The sequence below is a fragment of the Mesocricetus auratus genome, unplaced genomic scaffold, assembly GCF_017639785.1.
Source record: "Mesocricetus auratus isolate SY011 unplaced genomic scaffold, BCM_Maur_2.0 Super-Scaffold_100037, whole genome shotgun sequence".
In the NCBI taxonomy this organism is placed as follows: domain Eukaryota; kingdom Metazoa; phylum Chordata; class Mammalia; order Rodentia; family Cricetidae; genus Mesocricetus; species Mesocricetus auratus.
This window is the reverse complement of record NW_024429215.1, coordinates 13,330,875-13,339,520: the sequence shown is the minus strand read 5'-3', so window position 1 is coordinate 13,339,520 and position 8,646 is coordinate 13,330,875. Positions and strand designations below refer to the sequence as shown.

Below are 8,646 nucleotides of genomic sequence, written 5' to 3'. Positions count from 1 at the left end.
AAATATGTTATTTGAATGTTTGTAATGGATTGTAATCACAATTTCTCATTAAGAAAGAAACTGCTTGATTATTAAGTACTAATGATTCTGAGAGTAATACTTCCCCAACAATATTTTTGAGACAGAAATGAAGAACAACCGCTGGCAATTATATCTACTTTTAGACTATGACCTAGCAAATACGAAAATAGTCACCAGACAAGCAAATGCACCAGAAATGATTTTCAAAACTGGAAAAATGACTCAACAAACAGATGCCATAGCTTCATCAATGTATGCTCTCATACATTGTGTGTACATGTCAATTTTTTCATCTCTTTGTAAATTTGACAGAAATTTTATTTTCATCTTTCACCACACAGTCACATCTCTTTCCTCACATGAATCTTTCTTACATACATGTCACTCTTCTATAGAGGTATATTTGTTACATCTCTCTACCCACTTAGATACATCACTTCACACTTTTCTTGCCCTTCTCCTTAAGTCTTGCACACATCACTGTTCTCTCAGACTTTGCCTAAATACACTGCTTCATCCCTTGTACAACACTACTCATCCCTTTCTCAGGTCTCAATGCATACATATGTTCATTTCTTAGCACACATCTCCTGTTCTTTCTTGCATGATTCTCTGTCAACAAGTAGGTCTTTCTCTCCACCTCTCTCTCTTCCTCCTAGATACTCATCTCTTTACATAGGAAAAACGCTGAAGGGCATGTAGTAATATTTTCAGGGTCATAAATCATTTCTTCAGTAAACAATAAGACAGGATCATGAAAAAATATCATGAAAATGTCCCAGACTTGGAATATCACAGTGACCAGCCAATGAGCATCCTTGCATTCAGCCCTAAGTAACAAGTGTTCCCATACAGAGAGTGATATTCAAATTCAGGACATGATTATTGAGTGTTTGCCCTCTCTCATAACCCTCAAGGAATTAAGTGTTACTAACTCAGATAGACTAGTAAAAGTCCATGGACTGTATACCCACTTTAATCCCTGTGCTGCTGGAGGCTTGTTCTCATGACAGCGATAAGTTTCTATATGGTTGCTCAATTATTTGGAGCTCACAGCTGTCCATCTGTCCCTCAATCTTTATACTTTTGTCTCATCATGATCCCATTTTAATCAATACATACAAAATATTTTCCCCAAAATCTTAATTTTTGTTTAATTTTGAGTCTGTATTAATCTGTATGTCACAGTACCTGGAACCCATGATCATTTGTATTCCTCAGCTTTTAAAATTGTTCTTAATTATGAATCTTATTTAGAATGTAACATTCTTCCCTCTTTGCAAGTGGGTTCCAGGATTTCATTTCATCATTTATTAAGGGTATCTGCATCTGCTTCCATCAGCCACTTGATAAAGGCTCTAGGATGTCATATAAGGACGTTATCAATCTCAATATAGGGAAATTGCATTGTTCTTAACTGATGCTCTTATTTGGAATGTCTATGCTAAATAATGAGAAAGTTTGGAAGATTATGTATTTCCCTATAACAGAACTTATTAGGAAGGCTGTCTTATCATATTCCTTAAAATGATTATTTTGGGAAGTTTGATGCCAGTCTTAGTATAGGTAGACCAAGAATTTTTTGTAAAAAAGGAGGATGAGAGATACCATTAAAGAAGGAGTCACTCTAGGTTTCACGGGAGATCTGGCACTAGTGTGATCTCCAGAGATCTACAAGGATGACACCAACTGGCAAACTAAGCAGTAGTGGAGAGACTACCTCAAATGACCACTCCCTGATAATGATTTTGACAACTATCTTATATACCATCCTCGAACCTCCATCCACTGACAGAAGGAAGCAGAGGCAGAAACTCTCAGCTAAACATAGAACTGAACTCCTGGAGACCAGTGACAGAGAGGGAGGAGTGATGAGCAAAGGGGTCAAGCCTGGGCTGATGAAACCCAGAGAAACAGCTGACCTGAACAATGGGGGGATCTTGGACCCCAGACTTAATCCTGAGAGGTCAGCAGGGGACTGATCCAGACTCACTCAATTTAGGTGTCAGTGAGGAGAGCTAGGCAATCTATTGGGCTTTGGGTAGTAAATTAGTATTTATCCCTGTCACACAAATGGACTTTGGGTGCCCATCCCAAAATGAGGGATGATCTGTCAATCTGGACTCTTGTAGGTGGGCCTGGGCCCTCCCAGGAATGTTTAGATATGAGTGTATGCCTCTGCTTCCTTGTGTCACTGGGTGGAGGTTCTATGATGGTATGTAGGATAGTCGTCAAAATCATTATTAGGGAGGGACTTTTAATGTAGTCTTTCCACTACTGGTTAGTTTGCCAGTTGGTGTCATCCTTGTAGATCTCTGGAGTTTTCACTAGTGCCAGATCTCCCTTCAAACCAAGAATGGTTCCCTCTATTTTTGTATCTCCTTTCCTGTTCTTCTGGATTCTTATCCCAACTCAAACTGCTTGCTATCCCATGTACTTCTCTCACTTCCTCATCTCTCCCCCTCTTTTTACTTGCTTCATTTCTTCTCTCCCACACTGTGCTCCCAATCTGCTCAGAAGATCTTGCTTCATTCCACATTATCTGGGGTGTCATGCATATCTGTTAGGGTCCTTCCTTTTTCCATGCCTCTCTTGCAGTGGGATTGTATGCTGGCACTCCCCTGATTCATGTCTAAAATCCACATATGAGTGAGTACATACCATATAAAGATTTTGTGACTGGGTTACCTCACTCAGAATGGTTTCTTCTTGTGCGATCCATTTGCCTGCAAATTTCAAGATTCCATTGTCTTTTTCTGCTGAATATTTTTCATTGTGTAAATGCACCACATTTTCTCGATCCACTCTCCAGTTTAGGTGAAACGAGTTTGATTCCAGGTTCTGGCTATTACAAATAATGCTGCAATAAATATAATGGAACAGATGTCCTTGTTGTATGAATGTGCAACTTTTGGGTATATGCCTAAGAGTGTGATTGCTGGGTCTTGTGGTCCAGTGATTCCCTTTTTCCTGAGGAATCTACATACTGATTTCCATAGTGACTGCATTAGTTGGCACTCCCACCAGCAGTGGAGGAGTGTTCCCCTTTCTCCACATCCTCTGCAGCACAAACTGTCATTGGTGTTTTTGATTTTAGCCTTTTTGACAGGAGTAAGATGGTATCTCAGAGTTGTTTTGATTTGAATTTCCCTAAACGCTAGCAATGTTGAGCAATTTCTTAAGTGTCTCTAATCCATTGTAGTCTCCTCTATTGAGAATTCTCTATTTAGTTCTGTAGTCCACTTTTTAATTTGATCCTTTGGTGCTATGGAGACTTGCTTCTTGAGGTTTTGTAGAATTTGGAGATCCGCCCTCTGTCAGATTTGGGGTAAGTGAATATCTTTCCCATTCTGTGGGCTACCTTTTTGTCTTGTTGACTGTGTCCTTTGCCTTGGAGAGGCTTCTCAGCTTCATCAGGTCCCATTTATTAATTGTCATCTCAGTTTCTGTGCAACTGGTGTTATGCTCAAAATACGGTCTCCTGTACCAATTTGTTCAAGGGTACCTCCCAATTTCTCTTCTAACAGGTTCAATGTGAGTGGATTAATGTTTAGGTCATTAATCCCTTTGGATTTTTTTTTGCAGAGTGACAGGCATGGGTCTATCTGCAGTCTTCTACATGCCAGCATCCAGTTATACTGGCACCATTTGTTAAAGATGCTTTCTTTTGTCCCTTGTATAATTGTAACTTCTTTGTCAAAAAACAAGTATTCATATGTGAGTGGGTTAAGATAAAGGTTTTCTATTCGATTCCTTTGGTCTACATGACATTTTTGTGCCAATGCCAAGCTGTTTTCAGGACTATATCTTTATTATAGTTCTGGAAGTCAAGGATGATGATGCCTCCGGACGTTGCCTTGTTGGACAGTGTGGTTTTGGCTTTCCATATAATGTTGAGACTTTTTTTCAATGTCTGTGAAGAATTGTGCTGGGTTTTCAGTGAGTATAGCATTGAATCTATAGATTGCTTTTTGCAGATTTCCATTTTTACTATGTTGATCCTACCTATCCAAGAGAATGTGTGATCTCTCCATTTTTCTCGTGTCTTCTTTATTTTCTGTCTGTAAAGTCTCAAAGTTCTTGCTATGCAGGTCTTTCACTTGTTTGGTTAGCATTACCCCCAAGATAATTTATGATGCTTAATGGAAATTGTATAGGGTGTTATTTCTCTGATTATGTGCTCAGCTTTTTATTGTCTGTATATAGTGGGCTCCTGTTTTTCTTGAATGGATCTTGTATCCTGACACTTTGCTGAAGTATTTTTCAGCTGTAGGAGTTCTCTGGTAGAATTTTTCGGGTCACTTATTCCAACTATCATATCATCTTCAAATAGTGAAAGTTTGACCTCTTCCTTTCCAATTTGTATAGGTTGATCTCCTTTTGTTGTCTTATTTCTCTGGCTAGAAATTCAAGTACAATATTGAAAAGGAATGGAGAGAGTGGGCAGCCTTTTCTTGTTCCTGATTTTAGAGGAATTGCTTTGAGTTTCTCTCCATTTATTTTGATGTTGGCTGCTGGTTTGCTGGAATTAATGCAATTTTTCATACCTGTTAAGTTTTGATATGTTTCCAAGTATGTGGATGAATTTTGAGAAGTTTCCATGTGGCGCTGAGAAGAAGGTATATTCTTTTGTGTTTGGATGCAATGCTCTATAGATGTCAGTCAAATCCAATTGGGTCATAACTTTTATTAGTTCCTTTGTTTCTTTGTTAAGTTTCTGTCTTGTAGTCCTGTACAGTCTTGAGAGTGGGTTGCTAAAGTCTCAGAATGTATGTGTGTAAGGTTCTATGTGTGGTTTGAGTTTTAGTAAAGTTTCTTTTATGATTGTGGATGCCTTTGTGTTTGAAATATAGATGTTCAGAATAGAGACTTCATCTTGGTGGATTTCTCATGTGGGGAATATGAAAATACCTTCTTCATCTCTTTTGATTGATTTCAGTTCAAAGTGTAGTAACTACAGGATTGTTACTCCTGCTTGTTTCTTGGGTCTATGTGATTGGAAACATTTTCCCAAACCTTAACTCTGAGGTAACATCTGTCTTTGAAGCTGAGTTGTGTTTCTTGTATGCAGCAGAATGATGGTTTCTGTCTTCGAATCCATTCTGTTAGCCTTTCCCTTTTCATGGGTGAGTTTAGACCATTAATATTGAGTGATATTAATTACCATTGATTCCTCATTGTTGTTTCTTTTGTAATGCTTGATGGTGGTGGAATTGTGTGTGGATTTCCACTTTTCTATTTTGGCTGTTGTTAAAGTGGGATTATCTATTACCTATGTTTGTCTGGTTTTAGCTAACTTCATTTGATTGGAGTTTTCCTTCTAGATCTCCTCTATGGCTGGGTTAGTGGATATGTATTGTCTAAATATGGTCTTGCCGTGGAATATCTTTTTTTCAACCCATATTGATTGAAAGCTTGCATCCGTGGCCCCTTAGTGTTGATAGCATATCTATCCAGGACCTTCTGGCTTTCAGAGTTTTCATGGAGAAGTCAGGTGTAATTCTGATAGGTTTGCCTTTTTTATGTTATTTGGCCTTTTGTCCTTAGCTGGTGTAAGTATTCTTTCTTTATTCTGTATGCTTTGGGTCTTGATTATTATGTGGCAGGGAGAATGTTTTTCGTGGGCTACCCTATTTGGTGTTCTGTAAGCTTCTTGTACCTTCCTTGGCATGTCTTTCTTTAGGCTGGGAAAGTTTATACCTACATTTGTAAAGGCTGTTCCCTGGATACTTACAGCAGTGATGAAAAATGGATCCAAACTTGTTGGGAAGTCATGCTATATCTAAATATTTGAGGGAAAACTATTCTGTGTAGCTACTGCTTGAAGAGAAAGTTTTCCTGACTTGTCAGTAAGTCAAGCTATAACAATAGTGTGGAAAAGTTTAAAGTATCCTGTAGAAGTACATCTGTGAGGAGAATGATATCCTGACTTGTCAGGAAGACAGGCTGTACTGGAAACTGTTTTCTAGAAGTAGATGGTCTGCACTCAGAATGTGGTAATCCTTCCCCAATCTGAGGGAGAGTCATTAAACCTGAGCTATGGTCCAGTCCCAAGGGAGTTTCCCAGCAGAGATATCTGTTTCTACTAAGCACCAGGCTAAGTCTTACATTCTTCTGCTTCACTCTGCTAAGAGTAAACCCCTTCAGACATGTTGTAACCTGCTCAAAAAAATGATGTTACTTCTGATCTATTCCCATAAGGAAGTATCCAAGCAGATGTTGTCAGTTAATTCTGCTCTTCCCTAAAGGAGTATTCCAGCAGAGATTCTGCCTGATATCAGCCAAGTAAGATAAACACCCAAGCTCTTTCAAGAGATTTATTTGGGAAAGAGAAATCCAGGAGCGTTGTTGCCTCTGACATGCTGGAGATCAATAGCTGATGACTGTTCAGGGACTCATGTGTGATTACTTAGTGATGGGGTTTTCCAGGGCTAAGAGTTTCAGGGAGTGAATTAGACAGATTTCATCCCTGTGAATATGGACAATCTCAGATTGGCTAGATATCAGCCTCATATTTTTATTTTCTTCATTGTTGCTTTGGGTGTGGTTGGTTTCCTGCTCAGAGATAGGTTGGTTTCATGTTCACTTGGTCAGTGCAGATTTGACTCTGGTTTCTGGGCCAGTGTTTTTCTTTTACTAGCTTTTTTAGCCTATTTGCTCTAGAGTCAGGGCAAGGATGGGTTTCTTCACTGGTTCTGGTTTCAGAGTCAGTGGAGGTTTCTTTCACTATTTCTGCTTTTAGTGATATCGTAGGTTTAATTCACTGAGTATGATTTCTGATCCAGCTTGTTTTCTTTCACTGCTTCTGATTTCAGACCCAAGATTGGATTCTTTCATTGGTGTTGTTGTCAGGATCTGTAGGTGTTTGCTTATTGCCTATGCTTTAGATGCTGAGGTTTTTCATCTGGATTCAGGACCAAGGTGGGTTTCCTTTGTGGCAATTTTATCATACAAGCACAATGATGTCACGCCTGCTGCGCAGCCTGTATCCGAGAATGTGCCAAGGTGGTTGGGATAGATGACACAGAGACCAGTCGGTTGCATTAAGAAAACTTTATGCCCCCCCAAATCGGCTTAGGAGAACTTCCCAAGAAAAAAGCTTCACTTCAGAAAACCTTCTGCCATCCATACACGCACAAATCTCCAACCGAACACTCACACACCTCTCACAGCTCTTACAGCCATCTCACCCTCCTTGCTGGTGGTTAAATCTCTGGCACCAGAATCGGGGGAAAGAAGCAGGGAGCAGGAAGAAGCAGCTAGCCTTCGGGGGGATCAAAGTCATGGTGTTTCAGTGAGCAAGCCCTTATGGGAGCCCTATCAGGAGCTTATGGCACTGAATTGTTTTCAGTAAACATGTTTTCAGTAAGCATTGTCTCGCAGCTGCCTGCTCCCAGGCTGATGGAGGGGTGGGTTTCTGGCCAGGGTCTGTGATCCCCACACAATGACATGTTTGTGGATGTCAGGGGGCAATCTTAGATGTTCATCTTTACCTATCACCTTGTTCTAGATGGGCCTCTTGGCTCTTCTTCTGGTGCATGTGCGAGTCCAGCTGGCTGACCAGGCCCTAGGATCAACCTGTGTCCACTAATTGCCTCCCTGTAGTAGGAATGGTGGGGCTCTAGACATCAGAACTACACTACAGGCTTTTTTGTGTGGTGGGCTTTTAGAACTCAAACGTATACACCACATATTTATTTGTCAATGTTTTACCCATCTCATCATTTCACCAGATCTTCTCCCCTTTTCTTCGTTGAAGTGAGAACTAAAGCTGAGGACTCTTTCTTACTAGGGAAGAGCTCTACTACTAATCTACAAGCCCAGCCATTTTTCAATTTTGTTATTGAGACAGGTTCTAACTGATTCATTGAAATTGAATTTCAACATACTCAGCAGACAAGGCAGGCTTTAACTTAGAATCCTCTATCTCCCAATACAGCTGATATTACCCACTTTGTAATGAGACTAAAAATTTGAGAAATCATTACTCTTAATGATGATAGAATGTTTTCCATTTTGTTTAACTGTCTAAATTGCTTGGCACACAACTTAAACAACATAATTAATTGGCAAACAAATAATATTTTAGAGCTACAAAATGGGTTGTTATGAAATATATGCAAATTACAAATACATATTGTAAGATTTTCAAATAACCTACTTAACATTTCCCATATTTGGGGTAATAAAACATTTTAGTTATTGTTTTTATAGTGTTATTTTTAAAGTAATTTGTTTTATATGTATGGTTATTTTGCCTATAAATACTTCTGGGCACTATTAGCATGCCGGGTACTTTTGGAATCCATGAGACCAGAATTACACTCAGTGGTTAGTCTCTGTATGGGTGCTGGGAATTTATCCTGGGTATCCTGCTACAGCAACCTGCATGGTGAACCATGGAACCATGTCTCCAGATTGACATTTTCCATAATAAATTATTCTAGTAGACTTGCACTTACAAATATCTTCCTTGTAGCCATCATATATATATATATATATATATATATCCTCCTGATTACCTTTCCCCAGCATCTGGTAGCCAATATTATACAACCATCTTCTAGAGGAACACATTATATACAATGTGCATATGAACTCATATAAGTTTTGTGTCTTTCTGAA

The 8,646-nt window shown here is 39.2% G+C and overlaps 1 protein-coding gene across 2 annotated transcripts in view; it reads right to left on the bottom strand.

Annotated features, from left to right (window-relative positions):
• Positions 1–8,646, bottom strand: part of LOC121135402 (putative zinc finger protein 876) — a 296,765-nt gene that overhangs the window by 138,909 nt on the left and 149,210 nt on the right. The window lies entirely within an intron of this gene.